The sequence below is a fragment of the Bufo gargarizans genome, chromosome 2 (assembly GCF_014858855.1).
Source record: "Bufo gargarizans isolate SCDJY-AF-19 chromosome 2, ASM1485885v1, whole genome shotgun sequence".
Lineage (NCBI taxonomy): Eukaryota > Metazoa > Chordata > Amphibia > Anura > Bufonidae > Bufo > Bufo gargarizans.
In genome coordinates, this window is record NC_058081.1 from 287,009,313 (window position 1) to 287,033,841 (window position 24,529).

A 24,529-nucleotide genomic window follows, 5' to 3' on the forward strand; every position below is an offset into this window, starting at 1 on the left:
CACGGTCTCTCAGGGGGGTAGTATATTTGCTGTACCGTGGGCTGAAACATTTACACCTAGTTAAAGAGAACGGTGAAAGAAAAAGCTTATTGGGATAGGACCAGTTGTCACCAAAGTGACAGAACAGCTGAAGTCCCACATCTGGAGTCTCATTTGGGCAAACCCGCTGAAACTCACACCCTTTTCTAATGAGACAGATGGAAGCTCTCCGCACTAAAACCAGGCACACAGGTCATCCATGTACATATACAAGTAACAGGGGGCATGCTACCATCACAGGATAGAGGAGAAATGGGGACAGCTCATCCCCCCCCCCCTCCTTACTAATCAATCATCTTCCAAGACTTCACCAGCACTAAGTGAGAATCGATAAGTGAATGAAAACGTATTATCCCCACCGAGAGGTCAGAAAATACCAGAGCTTCAGTGAACAAACATATAGACAGTTCTCTGGAGAGCGTCCGTATGCCACCATAATTCCTGGGCACAAAGCACCACACTCACCCTGATGCCAGCCCTCCAGCCAAAGTATGGACAACACTGCTAAATGTATGATCTATCCTCGGCATAGGTCATTAATATCCGACTGGTAAGTGGGTCCCACACCCCGCTGTTTCTTGCAGTCAATGGAGAGGGAACCACAGCCCCGTTCATAGTGTAGTGGTCGTGCGGGGTCACTGCACCTCACCTAGCACTGAAGTGAATGGAGCTCAGCTGCAGTTACCCGGTAGGACCACTACACTATGAACAGAGCTGTGCCATTCACAGCTGCCAGACTCACCAGATATCAATACCCTACCCTGAGGATAGACCATTAGGCTAGGTCTACACGACGACATTTGTCGCACAACAATTTTTATAATGATAGTCTATGGCAGGGATGGGCAAACTGTGGCTCTCCAGCTGTTGTAAAACTACAATTCCCAGTATGCCCAGTCTGCCTACAGCTCTCAACCTACAGCAGGGCATGATGGGATTTGTAGTTTTACAACAGCTGGAGAGCCGCAGTTTGCCCATCCGCGGTCTATGGTGTCGCAATGCGACATGCTGCAACTGACGCGACAGTCGTAAAAACTCCATCTGAGATAAATTTTTCTGCGACTGTCGCGTTGCGACACCACAGACTATCATTAAAAAAATTGCGGCGACAAATGTTGCATTGTAGTTGTGCCCGGTTGTCGTGTAGACCTAGCCTTAATATAGGGATCCTGGAAAACCCCTTTAAGTGAAAACTTGTAAAGTAAGTCACCCATCGCACAAGTTGCATACGATTTTAACCGCTCGGTTCTCTCCCAGCCCCTATGGCATGCAACAATTCCTGCAGACATAAGGCCGCGTTCACATTGTCTGCTCAGATACCGGCACATAACTGATAGAAATGGAGCCACAGAAACCCCCATTGACTAGAATGGCTTCTGTCCAGTTTCCATTGGTGCGTTTGCGGGACTTTTCTGTCCGCTCTTTTTTGGCAGAATCCCCAACACAGATGTGAACAAGACCCAAGTCCAACTGAGGCGCCATAGGCAGGTTTTTCTAGGCTGCGCACATCAAGCACACTTCTGCGGCATCTGCTTTTTCCATCTAGCAGATAGAGGGGCTCCAGCCCAGAATTACTACAAGTCTCCTTAAGCCTCCTTCATAGCCCCTTAGGGGAAACATCCTGGCATTTCCAATACACAGGATCAGTCATTTCTTAGTGGTTTCACATACTACAGACACATCAAACATCTCCACATTCTCTGGCCTTGAACCCACCATGCAATCAGCCTCATCCCCCCCACCATCCCTAGGGAGGGGGCCATTTATTTGCAGTAAGATCAACAGCCCTATTCTCTGGTTAGCACTAGCCGGCGCCACTCAGGGCAGCAGGGCTTTCTGCAGCCAGGGCCATAAACCATTCACTCCAGCGCTGTCATTTATTTACTTAGGGAAGGCTAATAGCCTCATTGTTACAGCAGCCGATGGCACGACTCCCCTAATGACTTTCCTATACGACCCCATGCAGAGAGCAACACGGACAATTCACATTGCAAGCGCTATGATGACATGTCGCCGGCAGGGGGAGCCGCAACAGCAAGGAGCCGCGGGACTCCTCGGAGCGAAGGGTTAATGTAGCAACTGGTGCCCAAACTAAAGTGAAGACAGGGGCTGAGGGGCTTCGCCTGTGGGTCCCGTTTTAGACTAAGAATTTCTAGGTGACAGAAAGCTCATGGTGGCTGACATTCCTCAGCACTCCAGTCGTCCGGGCAGAGCTGCTACTAATGTACAAGCAGACGGTAAATAGCGAGGTAAGTAAGTAAATAGCAACCTACCGTTCACTGTCTGAGGCAGAGGGTCCTGTCACACAAGCACATTGAGAACGGGCTCGTAGTCCGCCGCAGAGTAACACCGCACCGCCTCTAGGTGAGCTCGCTCCTCACCGACTACTACCACAGCGCTGCCAGCTCTCCACACAGCTAACGTGACACGGGCTCTCCTCGCCGCTGATTGGCTCCGGCGCGCCGCTCCCAGCCAATCAGCGCGCGGACTGATAGGAGACACCGATTCCCCGCAGCTATCGCAGTCCCTGCAGGGGGTGCTTATTCACATGAGGAGGAGGCTGCGGCGCTTCAGTCCAGACCTTGTCCCCGTGCGGTCACCTCAGCAAGACGAGGAATGCAGCTCACCGGTGCGGGCAGCGCCTTAATTGCCTTTCAACGGAATGCCCCCACATGAAGAACCAGGAGGCCCGCAGTTATGTCTGGACAATGCAAAGTGATGAAATGTCATCCATTTCAGGGCAGAAGTCTGTGGAATGTTCTCCTTTGGGCAGAGGTTTAGAGGCACACTGCACAGCTCATCTGCTTGAGTCCTGCTTACTGTGCAGTGGTCCAGTAGTATTTAGTAAGGGTACGTCCACGCAGAGCCGAGTACCGTACGTCCACGCAGGGTACAATCCGCAAAACCGCGCAATGAAGACAGAAGAAGCAATGCGGTTGTAATTTGTAAATCCGCTCGTACCGTCACGCTGATCCCTAAGGGTAAATGCGCACGATCAGGATTCATGTGCGAAGAAATCCACAAGGAAATCTGTGTGGACAATCCTCATCAATTAAGTGAATGGAAAAAAAGTCAGGAAAAATAAAATAAATTGACATGCTGTGGATTTTAAATCCGCGCCGCAGGTCAAGGACTTTCCAATTCTCATAGAATACAATGTGCATGACCTACGATGCGGATTTTCCGCACGTAATCCTGCCGTGTGCATTTAGCCTTAGGCTCCTTGCAGACGAGCGTGTGTCAGGCTGCGAGTCCGTGGCGCAGCTCCCGGCCTGACCTCCCACCACTGACGAGGGTCACATAGCGTTATATTGATTTATGATGCTATGTAACCCTTAGGCCTCTTTCACACGGGCGTTCCGGACTTGCTCTGGATGCATTGCGGGAAAACCGCACCGGTAGACACGCAATTGTAGTCAGTTTTTTCCGCGCTAGTGCAATGCGTTTTGCACGCGCGTGAAAAAAAAATGAATGTGGTGCCCAGACCCGAACTTCTTCACTGAAGTTCAGGTTTGGTGTTCTATTCATTTTATTATTTTCACTCACAACATGGTTATAAGGGAAAATAATAGCATTCTTATTACAGAATGCTTACTAAAATGTGGATTGAGGGGTTAAAAAAAATCTAATAACTCCCCTCATCCACTTGTTCGCATAGCCGGCTTCGTCTTCTTTCTTCATCTTTCAGGACCTGCGCAATTACGTCATCAAAGGTCCTTTCGCAGGTCCTGAAAGAAGACAATGCCGGCTGCGCGATCAAGTGGATGAGGTGAGATAATTTATTTTAATTTTTTAACCCCTCCATCCACATTTTAGTACGCATTCTGTATTAAGAATGCTATTATTTTCCTTTATAACCATGTTATCAGGAAAAATAATAAAATGAATAGAAATCCTAACCCCAACTTCAGTGAAGAAGTCCGGGTTCGTGTCTGGGTACCACATTCAGGTTTTTTTCACGCGCGTGCAAAACGCATTGCACTCGAGCGGAAAAAAACGAGCACCGGAACACAATCGCAGTCAAAACTGACTGCAATTGCGTGCCTACTTGCGCGGTTTTCCCGCAATGCACACGTGACGCATCCGGAGCGACTGTTTTTAAGTGCAGATGCTAACAATGTCTATCAGAGAAAGCCACCATACATAAGGTGCGGGATTGCATGGAATTACCATTAGCCTACCTGCACACCTGGCGGATTACGCCGAAAAACTGCAGCATAAGGGCCCATTAACACGACCGTATTTATCTTTCTGCATCTGATAGGGAACCAGTCACTTTAATGGGGCTGCAAAAGATGCAGACACTACACCGCGTGCTGTCCGCATCTGTATGTCTGTTCTGCGGCCCCGCAAAACAAAATTGAACATGTCCTATTCTTGTCTGCAGTCACAGACAAGAAAGGCATTTCTATATAGGGCTGGCTGTTCCGTTCCTGCAAAATGCAGAACACACACGGCCAGTATCCGTGTTTTGTGGATCCGCAATTTGCAGTGCACAAAACAAATACGGTCATCTGAATGAGCCCTAACACAGTACCAGCAAATTGTATGAGATTAGACACTTTGCTTCTTCCGTACTGAAATTGACCAGCCATGCGCATTTAGAAACCCGCAGCATGTCAATTGTGTTTGGGATTTTTGGTGTGAATGTTGCCATTTTTAATGGAAGGGTGAGATCTGCGGTAAAACCACATCCAAGGGTACCTGCAGAAGTTGTGGATTACATACGGTTTTCAGTGCAGATTCTTGTGCGTAAAAACTGTATTGCAATCCATTGCCAGTAATGAGATTTCACAAATCCCACGTGCACTTTCTGGGAGATTTATCAAACTGATGTAAAGTAGAACTGGTTTAGTTTCCCATAGCAACCAATCAGATTCCACCTTTCAATTTCCAAAGGAGCTGTGAAGAATTAAAGGTGGAATCTGATTGGTTGCCATGGGCAACTAAACCAGTTCTACTTTATACCAGTTTGATAAATCCCCCCCTTTGCTTTTTCATTCCGTGCAGAAATTGACTTGCCATGTGCATTATGAAATCTGCCGCATGACTTTGTGTGGTTCTTTTTTTCACCCTTTCCAATGCAAGGGAGAGATATGCGTCAAAACCACATGAAACCCTCAATGAAAACTGCAAGTAACATGCGGTATTTGGTGTAGAAAGGCATAGAAATTCATGTGAAATTTCTGCAGGACAGCCCGCGCCCATGTAGCCTTAGGGCACCTTGAAAAGATGTGGATTTGGGATCCATTTAAAGCTGTGGATTTAGGGAATAAACCTGATTGTCTGGGGCAGCGCATTCCAGAGAACTGGTGCAGCTCAAGAAAAGCCTTGGAGATGGGACTGATAGGTTTGGATTATAGAGAATGTCAGACTAAACTTTTAACAAACTTTATTTAATATTTTTTGTAATAAACTTTATTAATGTGTTTTTGCTTTTTTAATAGAGAAATAGTAATTTGGCAAAAGAAGATTGGCACACTCATACATGCGGAGCCCCACGGAATTTGAACAATTTATTATAGCTGTACTTGGTTAAAATGTGATAAAATACAATAAAATACCTTTGAATAAAATATATAAAAAAGAATTAAACAGTAAATTCAGTTATTTCTATATTGTTCTGATTTACTTATTGCGGATACTGGTGATATGAGTATAAGTGCCCTGATTATGGCTTGGTTGCACGTATATTGTGGCTATATCTAGTGAACCTGTTCTAATCACTGGTGACTATCTGCGGATTGCAACAGTAAACACCAACATACATATGTAACACTTCTTATCTGCGTAGTCCATACACTTCCCAAATGGTCTGTAATCAATTCCTAATGAGAATCCTCTCATGGGCTTTCATTTACATTTTCAAAAGTTTCCGATTTTTTTTTCCGAAATTGACCGAAAGATAACGTTTTTTCGAAAGATTTTTCTACACAGACTTTGGTTTATCTTGGCATTCGAAAAAACAGCATCACAAAGTCAATGTAGAAGATCGCATGTGAAAATTTTCTGTAGACAGAAACTGTGCTGGTATTTTTCGCAAGATATGCGTTAGAGCTATAGTCAATACCAATAACCCACAACTGTGGGCTTACCTTTCCTTTTTATTCAGCTGTTTTTTTCGAGTAGTTGGTTCCGATTGCAGGCCGGTGTCCCGTTCTTTGCTATGTCGGTATTTCAATACTCTATATTTCGCAGGGGATGTGTTCCCAGTAATCACTTTCAGCTGATTAAGGTAGGTGTGGGCAAAGGCTTCTTTCTTGAATCCTCGATATCCTTTGTTGTTAGCAGTGCACTGTTTGATCTGGTACTAGAGAAATTGTTATTTGACCTTGTCTTTTTTTAAATGTGGATTTAGATGAGCAGATAATCGTTTAAAGGAGTTATCCGAGACTATAAAAAGCTCCCCCATATGCCCAGGCCCCTCACAGTGAATATACTTACGCTCCTGGTCCTCGCACCACAGCTGCAGCTTCTCCCCGTGCACGGGTGAAAACATCTAGTGTCGGGGGGAGCAGCCAATGGCAGGCGGTGACAGGGACGAGCCTCCCTAGCGTCACCTGCGATGCTAGGGAGGCTCGTCACCGCCTGCCATTGGCTGCGCTCCCCGACACCGGATGTTTTCATCCTTTCACGGGGAGAAGCTGCAGCTGTGGTGCGAGGACCAGGAGCGTAAGTATATTCACTGTGAGGGGCCTGGGCATATGGGGGAGCTTTTTATAATCTTGGATAACTCCTTTAAGCGATCAACGACATGAGCGACTACCGACTGAACGTTCTTTGTACTCCGCTGGTATGTCTGTATGTACTATGGAATGTGGCCGCAGCGAGCGCTCTGTACGGATTGCCGGTGCCCCCTGATCTTAGCTAAATCCTAGCACAGCACTTACCAATGTGCTATGCCAGGATTTAGCTGAGCGGGCTCCTATCTGAGCCCACTCCGCTCACTTGAAAGGTCTGAATAGCAGCACATTGACAGCTTTCAGCTGAACGAAATCTCTTACATTTTGCTGGTTCTGTATTACTCTGCATTTTTTCCGCACAAGAATCCACATAGAAAAACCATGTATAATCCGCAAAGTGTGCAAGCACGGCCACCGCTGATGGATTGCAGGGTGGTCGTAGCCATAGAAACAAGCAGTGTACAATGTGATGGAAAAATGAATCCAGCCAGCAAAGGTGGCAATATGGAGAATCAGAATACATTAGTAACTGCCTTGTATTAACTTTCTCTACATGAAAAATACAATTTTCTGAGGTGAGACAATCCAATTAAGGCCCCTATACACATTAGGAAGGGGTGGACTTGGCATTTCTGGGGCCCTAAGCAAAGTTATGTCTGGGAGCCCTAATCAAAGACATTTTGGGCACACTTTAATCAGGACACACTTAGATTCATGTAGATAAAAAAATAACAGCTCCAATAATGTAGTAGATGTTATCTTCAGTCCTATGTAACACCATAGATAACACAGCGATAACTATCTGAGTATAGGTAATGTAGTGGATGTTTCTTGCAGTCCTATGTAACACCAAAGATAACACAGAGATAACTGAGTATAAATAATATAGTGGATGTTACCTGTAATCCTATGTAACAACAGAGATAACGCTCCGAGTACAGACAATGTAGTGGATGTTACCTGCAGTCCTATGTAACACCACAGATAACTCTCTGAGTACAATGTAGTGGATGTTACCTTTGCAGTCCTATGTAACACCACAGATAACACACTATGACCTCTCTGAGTATAGATAACACACAGTGATACCTGTGAGTACAGATAATATAGTAGATGTTACCTGCAGTCCTATGTAACACCACAGATAACACACAGTGACCTCTGTGAGTACAAATAATGTAGTAGATGTTACCTGCCTGGCTGAAGACTCTACACTGCAGGGGCAGGGCCTCCTGTGATTAGGGCTCGAGCTCCTTTACAAGCTGCAGCTTCATAGTTGATGGGGATCTTGGTGAAGGAGACAGAGAGCCTGAGGGGCCTGACCTGACGATTGCTTGTGCTGTGTGCCTCCCATCAAACCTCTTTGCTATACCTCCTACTCTCTCCACAACTGTACAGTGGACTTGAAAAATCTTTAGACACTTTCACTTTTTTACATTTTGTTATGTTGCTAAAATAATAAAATAGAAAAAAATCAAATTTCCCCCATCATTCTGCACTCAGTACCCCATAATAAGAAAGCAATTTGGCGAGAGAGAAAAGAGAAGGGAGAGGCGCTCATAGGGTGGTGGGTAGTGGTTGTGTGGTTTTGCGTAGTGGTCGAAGTGTGCTCACCTTTTGGTGTTTTGCTGGTTGGAGCACAACGTCCGTGGAGGTAGGTACACGTGGAGAAATAAGGGGGCGTGTTTTTTTTTTGGGGTGGTCGGTGCTGCCAATACCCGTCGGTCCCTTAGGGTGGAGTTGCCAAGGACTCCTAGGGACTGTGAAGGAAGAAGTTGCTGGTTTGTGTGTGGATGCACACAGTAGGGTATTTGTTTGGCGCACAAAAGGACGACCTCAGTCAGTGGACTTTTGGTGAAATAGCTGTTTTTATTGTTCAGTAGACCACTGAACAATAACAACAGCTATTTCACCAAAAGTACACTGACTGAGGTCATCCTTTTGTGCGCCAAACAAATACCCTACTGTGTGCATCCGCACACAAACCAGCAACTTCTTCCATAATAAGAAAGGGAAAACAGAATGCTGGAAATCTTTGCTAATTTATTGAAAAAGAAAAACTAAAATCTTGCATTGACATAAATACTCAGACTTTTTCTCAGTACTTAGCACCTTTGGCAGCGATTACAGCCTCCAGTCTTCTTGGGTATGATGCCACAAAGTTTACACCTGGATTTGAGGATTTTCTACAATTTTTCTCTGCAGATGCTCTCAAGTTTGCAGGTTGGAGGTTGTCCACTCAAGGACATATACAGAGTTGTCCCTAAGCCACTCCTGTGTTGTATTGGCTGTGTGCTTTGGGTCATAGTATTGTTGGAAGGTGAACCTTCTGTCCAGTCTGAGATCCAGAGTTCCCTGGATCAGTTTTTCATTAAGAATATCTCTGTACTTTGCTCCGTCCAGTTTTTACTCAACCCAGACCAGTCTCACTTTCCTAGCCAGATTGGTGCCGTGCTACACTGATGGTTGACCTTCTGCAAGTTTCTCCCTTCTGCACACAGGATCTTTGGAGCTCTGCAGAGTGACCATTGGGTTCTTGGTCACCCCTCTAACCAAGGACCTTTTCCCCCAGTTAGTTTAGAGGGGCAGCCCACTCTAGGAAGAGTCCTGGTTGTTCTAAACTTCTTGCATTTACCAATTATGGAGGCCACTATGCTCTGGGGAACTCTAAATTCAGCAGAAATTGTTTGTACTCTTCTCTAGATCTGTTCCTCCACACAGTCCTTCCTCTGAGTTCTCTAAGCAGTCCTTTCCTTCTCATGGCTTGTTTTTTGCTCTGATATGCATTGTCAGCAGTGACACCACATAGGGCTGTGCAGGGCCGTCTTTACCAAGGGGCAAAGGGGGCAGCTGCCCCGGGCCCAGTTGCTCCTGGGGGGCCCAAGGTAACTGCCTCTTGAGCCCTGCTAGCCACTGCCCCGGGTGTCAGGCTGTCAGCTACACAGGGGGTGCTGCCATGTCATGCCTGCCGGCACTGAGTCCAGGCAGCGTACTGTGAGAGCTGTGATCTAGGACCTTAGATGACATCATCACCATGTGACCATTAACCTAGAAATATTACTGGTCACATGGCTATGAGGTCATCACAGGTCCTACCAGGAGTGTTGCAGGAGAAGTTTGCCTTAACTGTGGAGCTTTTTTTGTGAAGATTACATGAGAAAAAGGTGACAGGGGCTGTTATGCTAATATACTGTAAACTACTGTATAGTGGGGTACTGTATACTGTGTGGGGGCCTGTATACTGTGGGGGGCCTGTATACTGTGGGGGGGGCCTGTATACTGTGGGGTGCTGTATACTGTGGGGGGCTGTATACTGTGTGGGGGCCTGTATACTGTGGGGGCCTGTATACTGTGGGGGGCTGTATACTGTGTGGGGGCTGTATACTGTGTGGGGGCCTGTATACTGTGTGGGGGCCTGTATAATGTGTGGGGCTGTATACTGTGGGGGCCTGTATAGTGTGGCAGCCTGTATAGTGTGGGGGGCTGTATACTGTGGGTGCTGTATATTGTAGTGTGCTATACTGCTGTACTGTATACTGTGGGGGGCTGTATAGTGTGGGGTGCTGTATCGTGTATAGTTTGGGGTGCTGTATACGGTGAGGTGCTATACTGCTCTACTGTATACTGTGAGGTGTTGTATACTGTGGGGTGCTGTATACTGTGGGCTGCTATACTGCTCTACTATATACTGTGGGGTACTGTATAGTGTGGGGTGCTATACTGCATACTGTGTGGTGCTGTATACTATAGGGTGCTATACTGCATACTGTGGGTTGCTGTATACTATAGGGTGCTATACTGCATACTGTGGGGTGCTGGGGTGTACTGTAGCACTAGGGTGAGCCGAGCCCTGGTCTCCTTCCTGCAGAGCGGTGCCCACTTCCAGCCTGAGCCCAGCTGCCCAGAGCACTGATCCTGAGCCGCTGGAGTCTTCAGAACTGGAAGTATTTACAGTCGTTCACTGTACTCTACCAGATGTGTGGATTTTTTGTGTGTGTGTTGTGGTGGAGGGCGTGATTGCCTGCTAAGGTGTGGGAAGGCGGGATCCAGGGGGCCCAAGTAAATTTTTGTCCAGGGTCCAATCAATATTAAAGACGGCCCTGGGGCTGTGTCTGTCCAAATCATGTCCAGTCAACTGAATTTAGCACAGTTGGACTCCATTCAAGGTGTAGAAACATCTCAAAGATAATAAAGAGAAATGGGAAGCCCCCAGAGCTAAATTTCAAGTGTTGTAGCAAAGGGTCTGAATAGTTATGTCCATATGAAATTCTAGTTTTTCCTTTTTAATACATTTGCAAAAATTTCTAAAATTCTGCTTTCACTTATGGGGTATTAAGTGCAGGTTGATAGGTAAAACTTGATTAAATTTTTTTTGAATTTTTTTTTTAGCACAAGCCTGCAACATAAAATGTGAAAGGGTCTGAAGACTTTTCAAATGCAGATACAGTTGAAGGTTGTGGCACTGTCTGATCTGCCTGTCACGTGGCCCCTAAAATTGTGTGGTGATCAGTGGCGGATTATAATAGGGGCATTCGGGTCGTAGCGAATACTGCGGTGGGGCACGGGAGCAAATAGTTCCCTCCCCTGCCGCCGATCACCGCCATAGGCTTCAGGCCTAGTAGGTCTGAGGCCTATGCGGTAGTGAAATCCCGGCACAGGCGTGCGTGATGATGTCATTGCGCGCCTTTGCGGGGAGGGACGCAGGACAATGAAGAATGCGCGCCTGCCTCACCATGCTGGACACAGGTAAGTGTTAGCTTTTAATTGTTTTTAATTTTTATTTTCTGTGTGTGCCAACTTTGGGGAGGCAGAGGAGGACATGGGCAGAGTGGGAGCAAATCAGTTCCGGGGGAAGGGGCAGATTATTAAATGGGAAAATCCCTTTGTGTGGGGGAAGATTATTACTTTGTGGCAAATTACTTCATGGGGGGCAGTGTGGGGGCAAATTACTTTATGGGGGGCAAATCACTTTAAGGGTGCAGTGTGGGGGCAAATTCTTCATGGTGGGCAGTGTGGGGCCAAATTACTTCATGGGGTGCAGTGTGGGGCCAAATTACTTCAGGGTGTGCAGTGTGGGGGCAAATTACTTCATGGGGCAGTGTGGGGGCAAATTACTTCAGGGGGTGCAGTGTGGGGGCAAATTACTTCATGGGGCTAAAGTGTTGGGGCAAATTACTTTATGGGCACCAGTGTGGGAGCAAATTATTTCATAGAATTGCAGTGTGGGGGCAAATTACTTCATATGGGGCAGTTTGGGGGCATATTATTTTATGGGAGTGCAGTGTGGGGGCAAATTACTTCATGGGGCAGTGTGTGGGGCAAATTACTTCAGGGGGTGCAGTGTGGGGGCAAATTACTTCAGGGGTGCAGTGTTGGGGCAAATTACTTCATGGGGCTGTGTGGGGGCAAATTATTTCATGGGAGTGCAGTGTGGAGGCAAATTACTTCATGGGGGAAATTACTATATGGGGCAGTGTGGGGGAAATTACTATATGGGGCCAGTGTGGGGGAAATTACTATATAGGGCCAGTGTGAGGGAAATTACTATATGGGGCCAGTGTGGGGGAAATTACTATATGGGGCAGTGTGGGAGAAATTATTATATAGGGGGCAGTGTGGGGGAAATTACTATATGGGGGCTGTGTGGGGAAAATTACTATTAGGGTACATTATTTTTGGGGACACTATACAGGGATTATTACCTGGAGCACAATATAGGGTGTTATTATTACTGGGGGTACTCTAGAGGACATTATAACTGCTGTAGACTTGGACCTTTGGGATAATTTATCACACTGGTGTAAGGTAGAACTGGTTAAGTAAATGAAAATGAAAGGTGGAATCTGATTGGTTGCTATGGGCAACTAAGCCAGTTCTACTTTACACCAGTTTGATAAACGACCCCAATTATGAGAAATCTAACGTGTCTGTGTAACAAACTCTACAGAGACGAGATGCGGCTGAAATAATTTGTCATGGTGGTCTGGGTCAAACGGAGGAGAAGAGGAAAGAGAAGGTCTACATGACAGGAGATGTGACTGGAAGTAAGAGGTACGTGGTGCTGTATTCTCCTATATGTAGAGCGGGCTAAGATTTTAATTTGTAGATGTAAATGTAACAGCCCAGATGACAGTGATAACTTTCTGTGTGCAGATAATGTAGTAGATGTTCCCTGCAGTCCTTTGTAACACCCCCCATAACACAATAGTTCACTGTGTTATGTGGGGTGTTACATAGGACTGCAGGTAACATCTATGACATTTGTACACAGAGAGTTAGGAGATTGTTGGGGGCCTGAAGAAGAAGAAGGATTGGACACATTGAATTTCAGTGCCTGATCCTTTTTTCTACCAGAAGACAAGCCGCTGCTAGAGGTGTCTGGGAAAGACTTTCACCTCTCTCCCGGTTTAAAACACATACATGATTGGCCAAACCAAATGTGTATGTATATAGGGGCGTTGGGAGAGCTAGTTGTCGGTGAACAAGTATTCGGCTGACAGCTATTGAAGGACTATGGGCAAGCTATAATGGTTGCCATATTTGCAACAAACATATAGAATGTATATCTCTGCTATAGAGAGAAAAACAGAAACATATTGTAACATATTGCTAGGGGAATTATGTATGGTTGGAGCAACTCAGAGCAGGGCCACAAGAGAGCACATATGAAAAGAAGGCAGAAGTTAAATTATATGCTGGGCTAATTGATTGTTGTATACTCTATATTTACTTACGCCTTAAAGGGTAGTTTCAAAATGCAGTTTTCCAATTCATTATTATGTACTTAATCTGTATATTTCAAAGCCATTATGGTGGTGGGTGCCATGTCTTCTCCTCCCCTTTTTCTTGGTTTTACAAACATGTTATTAATGTGTAAGGTACTTTTAGTGGGTTTACCTTTGTTTTGATGTCACTCATTTGGCATTCGCTGTGTCATTTAAAAAAATAAATCTTGGAAATAAAATAAACCCTTTTTAAAACGATATAAGAAGTGCATATAAAATGCTGCAAGTTAAATGGCATCTGTCAGAAGTTGGCATCTGTCATGAAGATGACTGAGCGGTTACATGTGCACTTGGCAGCTGAAGACATCTGTGTTACTATGTTCATGTGTGCCCGCATTACTGAGAAAAATTACGTTTTAGTATATGCAAATGAGCCTCTAGGAGCAATGGGTGCGCTGCCATTACTCCGAGAGGCTCCGCTCTCTCTGCATCTGCAGCATTCTCTGAACTGTGATTGACAGGGCCAGGCGTGATCACATTTACACTGCTTTGTATGTATTGAGTGTTTTTTTTACCCCATAATCACATTGTCACTTGTAGTCATGTTACCATATGCTTAGCATGTAGCTTATATACTCATCTATTCAGCTTATGAGTTTATGTATTCAGCCAGTATGATCCCTGATGTACAGTATATATGGGTTTTCATGTATAGCTCTACTTGGCATTTTAGGATGTCTTGTATTTCTTCATTATAAGATATATGCTGTCCCGCTATCTCATATAACATGTCACATCGGCTTTTGGGGTCTGCTTTTTATTAAGAAACCCCCCAGTGACTGTAACCTCTCTTTCTGAGATATTTTGTACAGCAGAATACCATTATTTTTCAGTTTTTAGACGACACACTCGGTCTCTGGAAATAGTCCGTATACCTGTATTGTTATTGATTTGTCCTAAAATAAGCCGTATACCTACATTGCCTTTTCATTTATTCTGAAATGTTCATAAAAAATGGTTCATAGTATGATTATGCATAGGCACAGTGACTGAGAATTGGAGCTACCCTGCATCATCATAAATGATTACTAATTCCCTTGGCATGATTTGTACATTATATTATATCATGGAGACCTACATTGTATACTATCATTAATTATTTCCTTTCTTGTTTGCAAGCCTGATGAAGGGCTACATATAGCCCGAAACGTTGCCTGAAATTATGTCCGGCTGAATAAAATCACCAATTTCTTCACTTTCAACTTTGGAGTGCTGTCTATTTTGTATATATAGATCCGATAAACAACAACACACATATACGTACATAACAAGATATTTTATAAATTCATCACAAAAAGACAAAACCTTGGACATAAATAGATATATATAAAATTAGCAGCAATAAAGTGGCGGCACTGCCGCCACTTTATTGCTGCTAATTTTATATATATATATATATATATATATATATATATATATATTTATGTCCAAGGTTTTGTCTTTTTGTGATGAATTAATAAAATATCTTGTTTAATAATGGTCTATGAAGACCAGTGATAGATAAGTGCTGTGATCATTTGAATCTTCACATTTACACTGCCTGGCACTGGCACTGTCAATCAAAGTGGAGAGAGCTTGGCGGATGCCTTCAGCTGTCAAGCACACGTGCAACTGGTCAGCCAGTTACATAGGTACACATATGCTGACAGATGCCCTTTAAGGCTACATTCACATCTCAGCTAAACGAGTTACACTTTCCAGAATTGCTAGATGCTGGATCCCCACTGACTATAATGGTATTTTAGGGGTATCCAACGGCTTTCCGGCATAAATGCCAGCTTTGGGCAGGACAAATACCGATGAATAAGCGGCAGTTGATGGTGATATCCAGCTATCCTGGATATGGTAACTCCGGTTGTCTGTTCCTCTGCCAGAACAGACTACCAGATTACCTTTAGCAGAGGTGTGAACCTATCATTACACTCACAGACTGTAAGGTATTCTCATGTACATAAATATGGGGCTCATTAAGAGAGGGAGTCCTAGTTCATCTTTTCCCAATCCATCTGTCTTAGGAGTAGTGCAGACCATGCAGCTATTCCCAGGCACATCCACACGGTACAGAAAAGTCCTCTACAAATCCATGGCTGCAGTTACAATGGAGAGCAAGTAAACAGTGAAGAGAAGGCAGCACCTGTACAAATGGCAATCTAATATCGATGACCTATCTTGAGGATAGGTCATTGATATAAAAAAAAGAAGACAACCCCTTTAATACATTCCCCCCATTGTGTTCGGTGGCATTGCCTCCTCACAGTGTCTTCTCGGTCTATGGTTTGCTTTGGCTACGTCTGCAATAGCGTTTACAATTCTGGTATTTTGTTCTGGCAAAATGCTGGAAACCCGTAGGATCCCATTACAGTGAATCGGATCCGGCAGGTGCTGGCAATATTCCGGTTCCTGCAATTCCGGCATTCTGTTTCTTTGCTGGAATTGAGCACCAGAACTGTAAACACTAGTGTGGACATACCCTAACAGAGAAGCTACTGATGTGAAGCCACTGTTCATCTCTAAATAGGATGGCGATCTTGCCAGATCCTTTACTGATGAGGAACTGCATTGAATTTTTGTGTAGAGTCTAGGAGAGAAACTTCGAAATGACTTTCTGTAGATGGTACTGGTAGCCAGAACAGGTCCTTAGAATGTTCTGATCATCTTCTAACATTTGTTGGAAATGTGAACATGCTGTAGGCTCTTATTTACATACTTGGTGGTTGTTTCTCCCTATGAAGCAATTCTGCATCGCTGCATTTGACTTTTATAGTAAGATTTGTACTGGGGCTCTTCCAGCATCTCCTGATATTACCTTCTTTTCCCTGGTTCCAGGATCTTAGTTGAAAAAAACTTTCTGAGTGCTGCAAGAACTCCTAGATACTGGAAGCTGACGACTGTTCTGCCCAGATCTGAGTTTGTTCATACCCTAAGGCCTAGTTTATACTTAAAAAAGCAATCCCACAGTTAGAAAGGTACATGATACACTGCCTGTCCCCCCAAAAAAGGGATTTAACTAAGCAAATAGTTATGAGCCTCCTATTGGATAATTACTGCATGGGCGATTATCTTTCAGCTGGCAACAAGTTATTTAACCCCAACTGGTGCAATGAGTTGCTTCTCATTTCTTAAACAACCATGTCGAAAGACATATCTCGTGGTCGTGGAAAAGATGTTAGTCTGTTTGAGAAAGGTCAAATCATGGGCATGCATCAAGCAGAGAAAACATCTAAGGAGATTGCAGAAACCACAAAATTGGGTTAAGAACTGTCCAACACATTAAAAACTGGAAGGATAGTGGGGACCAATCGTATTCGAGGAAGAAATGTGGCGGGAAAAAATCCTGAATGATTGTTTGGTGAAATCAAATTGAAGAAAAACAACAGTAGAACTCAGGGCTATGTTTAATAGTGAAAGTAAGAACATTTCCACACGTACAATGCGTAGGGAACTCAAGGGATTGGGACTGAACAGCTGTGTAGCCGTAAGAAAACCACTAATCAGTGAGGGGAAACCAGAAAAAAGAGGCTTCAATTTGCTAGGGAGCATAAAGATTGGACTCTGGAGCAATGGAAGAAGGTCACGTGGTCTGATGAGTCCTTCTGTGTCACATGGTCTGTTGTGGGTACGGCTCACAGCTTTATTCTACCTCACAGTGCATTGGTGATACCACTATGGAGGCATGTGAGAGTCTGGCTGTGAGTTGGTTTCTAGCACTGATTCAGACCCTGTTCACACACCACGGGCAGTTGAGTGGTAGGACCCCATACGTGCTGAGACACCGTGACGTGGTGCATGAGGGGCTCCGATATGTTCTTGACTGGCATCCTCCATTGTATGCATTTTTGGCTGGGGATTGCCGTTATCTGCTGACCGCATGCGGAGGAATTGCTCCCCCAGTTATAGACACGCTACAGTGAGTTTTGAGTCCAGATTTACCCTGTTCCAGAGTGATGGGTGCATCAGGGTAAGCAGAGGCTGATGAAGTGATGCACCCATCATGCCTAGTGCCTACAGTACAAGCCTGTGGGGGCAGTGCTATTTATCTGGGGTTGCTGCAGTTGGTCAGGTCTAGGTTCAGCAACAGTATGTGCTCCAAGAATGAGATCAGCTGACTACCTGAACATACTGAATGACCAGGTTATTCCATCAATGGATTTTTTCTTCCCTGATGGCACGGGCATATTCCAAGATGACAATGCCAGGATTCATCGGGCTCAAATTGTGAAAGAGTAGTTCAGGGAGCATGAGACATCATTTTCACACATGGATTGGTCACCACAGAGTCCAGACCTTAACCCCATTGAGAATCTTTGGGATGTGCTGGAGAAGGCTTTGGGCAGCGGTCAGACACTACCATCATCAATGCAAGATCTTGGTGAAAAATGAATGCAACACTGGATGGAAATAAATGTTGTGACATTGCAGAAGCTTATCGAAACAATGCCACAGCGAATGCGTGCTGTAATCAAAGCTAAAGGCGGTTCACCGAAATATTTTTGGTGGCGACTTTTTTTTGGGACGGGCAGTGTATAAACTGTAGGGAAGGTAATCTTCCTACCTGTGGCTGTATTTGTGAGTTATATCTCCCTTCTGATCTTCAACTGTGTCATGTGACCAACTCTGATCTCAAACAGGACAGGAAGTTGGTTATTTTTCTATTCATTCCTATGAGACTGACATTGAGATTCTCATAGGAATAAATAGAGAAACTGGCTTCCTGTCCACACACAAGATGCTGTGTTATTTGGAGAGTCAGAGTATTGGTCACATGACTGAGGATCAGAAGGAAGGGGATAACTCACAAATACAGTCACTCGTAAGAAGATTACCTTCACTGTAGTTTACATCATGTACCTTTTTAACAGGTCAGAGAATAAAGGTTTTTGTAAAAGTGCTTCTTTAAGTGATTTGATCAGTGTTTGGTTGTGATTTCCATCAGTGATTTCTGAACCAAATCCAGGTGTGGGTTGAAAACACTAAACAGCTGCAGATCTCTCCATTAGGGCTCATGCACGCGGCCGTTCCGTGCATTGGGGACCGCAATTTGCGGTCCCCAATGCACAGGCAACATCCGTGTGGCCGCTGGGATGGATCGAGACCCATTCAACTTGAATGGGTCCGTAATCTGTCCGCACCGTAAAAAAATAGAACATTCAAGTGACTGGCCGGTGTCCGTGTATTGCGGACCCGCTGTATGCGGGCTGCAATACGGCCAGGGCCGTGTGCATGAGCCCTTATTTTGTTGCTTTGTGTAGGATCCACTTCTGGTTTTAGGTCACAGCGACCGATAGAAATCTGACCAAATCACTGAAATGTGAACTAGGCCTAAATAGGATTTGTAAAATGAAGGAGGTGGCCACAGACAGTGACAAATATGATGCCTTCTGTTGGTTGTGGTATCACTGGGATTTATCTAGGGAGTCTACAAAGCTTCACACATAGGTTGCTGGAGCATCTGACAGATGATTTTCTTTTCTTTCTTTTATGCTATTGGATTAGGATTTTGGGCACCGCAGAACACCCCCACCCCTCTTATCTTTCCCCATTTCCACTTTGCCAAGGTTTCCACGTATTTATTCCTTTCCTTGTTTTTCCATTGGTTTGTATTTGATTTATGACAGTATCTGCTTTCACTATGAGCTTCATGAATTTTCCTTTTCTTTTTTGTATCTAGTATCAGGTCCTTTCTTGTTCTTATATGACATATTGAGGTAATGCTGCCTATGTGTTATATAATTGTTTTTCCTTTAAGACCTCAATAAATACTGATTTACCCTAAAAATATGTGCTATCGAATAGCTGTCACGTCCAGTGTGCTATATACACTCACCTAAAGAATTATTAGGAACACCATACTAATACGGTGTTGGACCCCCTTTTGCCTTCAGAACTGCCTTAATTCTACGTGGCATTGATTCAACAAGGTGCTGATAGCATTCTTTAGAAATGTTGGCCCATATTGATAGGATAGCATCTTGCAGTTGATGGAGATTTGAGGGATGCACATCCAGGGCACAAAGCTCCCGTTCCACCACATCCCAAAGATGCTCTATTGGGTTGAGATCTGGTGACTGTGGGGGCCATTTTAGTACAGTAAACTCATTTTCATGTTCAAGAAACCAATTTGAAATGATTTGAGCTTTGTGACATGGTGCATTATCCTGCTGGAAGTAGCCATCAGAGGTCGGGCACATGGTGGTCATGAAGGGATGGACATGGTCAGAAACAATGCTCAGGTAGCCCATGGCATTTAAACGATGGCCAATTGGCACTAAGGGGCCTAAAGTGTGCCCAGAAAACATCCCCCACACCATTACACCACCACCACTAGCCTGCACAGTGGTAACAAGGCATGATGGATACATGTTCTCATTCTGTTTACGCCAAATTCGGACTCTACCATTTGAATGTCTCAACAGAAATCAAGACTCATCAGACCAGGCAACATTTTTCCAGTCTTCAATAGTCCAATTTTGGTGAGCTTGTGCAAATTGTAGACTCTTTTTCCTATTTGTAGTGGAGATGAGTGGTACCCGGTGGGGTCTTCTGCTGTTGTAGCCCACCTTTCTTTCCCATCCTGACATTCAGTTTGGAGTTTAGGAGATTGTCTTGACCAGGACCACAACCCTACATGCATTGAAGCAAACTGCCATGTGATTGGTTGACTAATCGCATTAATGAGAAATAGAACAGGTGTTCCTAATAATTCTTTAGGTGAGTGTATAAGTCTAGGGCTACATGGTGACGTTGGCCACACAACATGTTGCATGGCCGAAGATTGCAGTATTGCGATGCTAGATCGCAACATAATGAAAATGTGGCTATAAATGTGGTTGAGACCCATAAGTTGCTACGACCGCGACATGCAAATTTACAGTTATTCAGCATCTTTCAATTTCTGTCAAATTACCTGTGTTTGCTGCAGCAACTAGCAGGTCTCAACATGACCATATTGACTTTCATTATGTTGCAAGGTAGCAACCCAATACTACGATCGCTGTTTAGCTCTAGCATACATTGTGAAACATATCAAGACATTTTTCATTTCCAAATTTGATGATGAAGTGACACTTTTTATAGGTGGCTCAGTGTATGTCCATGCTCATCTTTAGTGTAGAGCAGAGCTGTTTCTATTATGTGTGCATATTGTTATCATTGATATTCACGTGGATCGGGTGTGTTGAGACCTGGGTTTAAGTTCATTTCTCTTGGCTGTTTATACTGTAATGCAGTGTTCCAGCATGTGCAAGTATACATGATGTTCATGTTAGCCGACTACAGCTGAGTACACTGAAAACCAGACACCTGTTTATTTGTGTTGGCAGGATTAATCCTTTGGTGAGTAACAACAGCAGTTAATGGACCAGGCTTTTTTTTATAATGAAAATGCATTGTTGTAGGTGCCATGTTTTTCCTCAGTTGAATACATGACTAATGAAGACATGGTTGTGCCTCAAATGAGCTAATGCAGAACATGTCCAACCAGGCCACATCTGCGTGGAGTTTGTTCATTTCCTTCTGTGTGTGTGTCCTTCATGTTTTCTCTCAATCTCCAAGAACCATCATATGTTTCTAGACTTGCTAGGAAAGAGTTAGCTCTAAAGAGTGTGACCATGCTTGGAAAGAAGACTTTACATGGTGAGTGCCACTGGAGCCAGTAAGTGGTCTGGTGTTGGCACAATAAATAAGAGAAGCTCTAGGCTTGTCTTTAGATTTACTTTAAATACAGTGAAACATGTTTGAGATGACCATGCAAAATGAAATACAGTGAAACATGGTTTTCTGGTGGTATTGGCTGTGCCAAGCATGAATGTTATCTCCTAGCCACAGAATAAGAGATACCTGATCTGTGGTGGTCCAACTGCTGGTACCGCTAGAGATAGTGTTCGGCTATTTTCGGGAGTCCCAAAGAAAAGGAATGGAGCAGCAGGACGCTTACTCAGCCTGCCACTACATTAGCATAGGAGCAAGGGATCCCCGTTTTCAAGAACAATGCCATAACCTCTTTAACTGTTGTTGATAGTCATTGGACTGCATACAGATGGCTGTCACACAGTTTCAAGCTAGAGTTGTATTGTTAGAACTATAAACAGGGTCTGATGTCATAATGTGTATTTTGGACAGCACTTTCCAATTATGATTGGACCCCTTCATGTCTAATCAAGTAACTGTTTTCCAGAATGGTCTGATTCCATTTGTGGAACTAGATGTACAGCTTTTTGCATGCATTCATGTTTCATCTGATTGATTTCATCCAAAAGTCCATTTTGGATGGCCAAAATATGGCCAAAAGGCTGCAACTCTCCATAAGGTTCCAATATAACTGAATTTTATGGAAATTTAGGTTCAGTCCAGCAGAATCATGTGGGATCTTATGAATGGTGTTAGTGTGAATAGCTCACTGCCTTCTCAGTGTGGAATAGTTGCTCTAGTCTAAACTGATCACCCTTTCAGAAGGAACAAATTAGCAAAATGAGTAAATAAGACTGGCACTCAAGTCTATGTGTACCATATGGAACAATAACAATTTATTGGATACATATCATCCGTAGGAATAGTCATAATAAAAGATAGAAAATGCAAATAAAATTGTGTAAAACACTAAATGACTCTAAATGGATCCAAAAAATAGGTCACACAAAGCGTTCAGTAGTTCGTGCCTATAGCGATGGTTTTTACAAACATAATACTAAAATACAGTAATAATATACCTAAAAAGGGGGGATTAAGAGGGAGAGTGTGGATCACAATAAATGTCTCTCTTAAACCCCATAAAAAGTCAGTTAATTGGCTGTAGAGAAAGGGAAATCCAAATAGTGTCGTGGAAAGATCCCCCTCTGGGTTCTGGGGGTACTGTTTTCACAAGGGTAAAAATATGTTCCTAAGAATAAGTCCAGGTATTCAACTTGAAAGATGATTAGTCCAAAAGTGCACAGTTAGGACTGTGTTAATCCAATCGTGCAGAGATTAGGCTTGGTTAGTCAGATGGAGGATAGACTAAATATAGACTTTGTTAGTCGAATATGGACCTATTGGTCAGGTGGAGATAGTAGAATATTTCTATGCTGATGTTATATTCTATGGTACTTAGCGTCTTACCGGTGATGTTTTCTCAAGGCTGGTGACTGTTGGTTCCGTACCACATCAGGCAATACTACTACTCACCGCGCAGTCCGCCTCTGCGACAACTCGCCGGCGTCCTCGCTTGCCGCTAGCTATCACGTGGTCCGGGGCAAGAGTCGCGAGAAGAGATTTTCAGCTGCTGTCTCCAAATTGAAGATGAACAATCCTGGAGATATAGAACTTCGGAGCTCTCCGGTTTTATTTGGTCAGTCCGTACAAAGATGTGACTCGGTGTTTCCAATGAATGAGAAGATGCAGGGGTGAATCACGCCAGACGCGTTTCGGGGACTGCTTTCCCCTTCCTCAGTGGCTTAGTGGATCATGTGGGATCTTGTTGTTCTGGCCGTAATACCAACTCTATTTGCCCCCATTTTAGCTGTCTAAAATGGACCTTAAACTGGCCATACACTTCAGCTGAATGCATGCACATTTATTTCAACAGGGAGAGGAAAATAAGCTGCTAGCAGACACCTCTGGCATATCTCCAGCAGGGGGAATGGATTGGACATGTTGAAATCCAAGATGCGCAATCAATTCTACCCTCAGCATCTGCTGCTGGGGGAATGCTGGGAGGCCCCCATACACAGGAGGAAAGTAAACAGGTTATCCCTACATGACTAAAAATGTATCTCATTCTGGAGAACTTTTGTGGATCACGTATGTATGAATACATTGTTTCAGATTTGGATTTAATAAATGTATTTATACATCTACACTGGAAGCCACAACTCTCTGCTGGATGCATCACATGGTGTCTGAAGAACCTCATTGAATTTAGATGGGTCTGTTGGGTTCCATTGTGGTTTCCATCATTTAATTAGCCCAGACTCTTGAATAGAGCCTCTGATGGTGGTGTAGACAGAACATGTCGACCTTTATGATTGCTAAATTCTAAAAACAACATATCAAATGCTGTAAAATTGTCACACTGAGTTGTTTATGGTTTTTGGCTGGGTATAATCAAGCTTACCTATATTAAATAATATATTATGAACGTAATTTATTCCATTGGTTAATATTGTGACTAAAACTGGGTATAGACATTCTGTAAGCCTATTTATGTGTTATCACAACTCTCTTCGGGAAAGAAGTAATGAAAGGATATTATTTCCCAACAATTCTCTGCACAGAAAATCATTGCTATCCTGGGAAAGAAGCTCGCCCTCCATATTGTTTATCTCTGATCGCTCTGTAATATTATCTTTCTATGCTGATAGATCAGACACACCAAACCACATTTGTCTATTATGAACCACAGAAGGCAGCCATGAGAAGAAAAACAATGTGTTACCTTAAACTACCCCTGTGATCAAAGATATAAAAACATAAATACCGAATAAAAGCCTGAAACAAATGGTGAGAAAGTACAAGACTCCAGCTCACTATTCAATGAAAATATCAGCCAGATAACAACAGAAGGAAAGAGGGAGAAAGGGAAAAATGAAATTCTTTAAATGTTTAATAAAGGCTGTGTTTGCCAGAGATTTCTCTCCAAATCTGCAGCAACGTTTCTCACTTTTAAACAGGCCTTGAGACATGACTTGGATAATAATTAAACCAGCACCTCATCTGCAGACAGCTGTTTCTGTTACATAGTGACACATTTTGTAGTCAACAACTACTTGGGGCTTTCAAGGCAATATCATATACATGAGGCCTCATTCACACGGCAGGACAACAGCAGGTCGTCCTGCAAACGGCCGTATTGCGTCCTGCAAACAGCAGGTCTGCAATATGCGGGCACCAGCCGTATGCTCCCCGCATCACGGATGCGGACCCATTCACTTGAAAGGGTCCGCAATCTGGAGCTGCGGTGCGGAACCGAGGCACGGAACCCCATGGAAGCACTAATGGAGTGCTTCCGTGGTGTTTCTGTCCGTGCCTCCGCACCTTAAAAAATAAATA

At 44.0% G+C, this 24,529-nt stretch overlaps 1 protein-coding gene across 1 annotated transcript in view; it reads right to left on the reverse strand.

The window, feature by feature from the left end:
- PRICKLE1 (prickle planar cell polarity protein 1) overlaps nt 1–2,444 on the reverse strand; it is a 52,388-nt gene extending 49,944 nt beyond the window's left edge. Inside the window, exon 1 of the mRNA XM_044277051.1 lies at nt 2,313–2,444. The gene's annotated coding sequence lies outside the window, so the exon portion shown is untranslated. The remainder of the gene's footprint in view (nt 1–2,312) is intronic.
- Nucleotides 2,445–24,529: the final 22,085 nt, after the last annotated feature.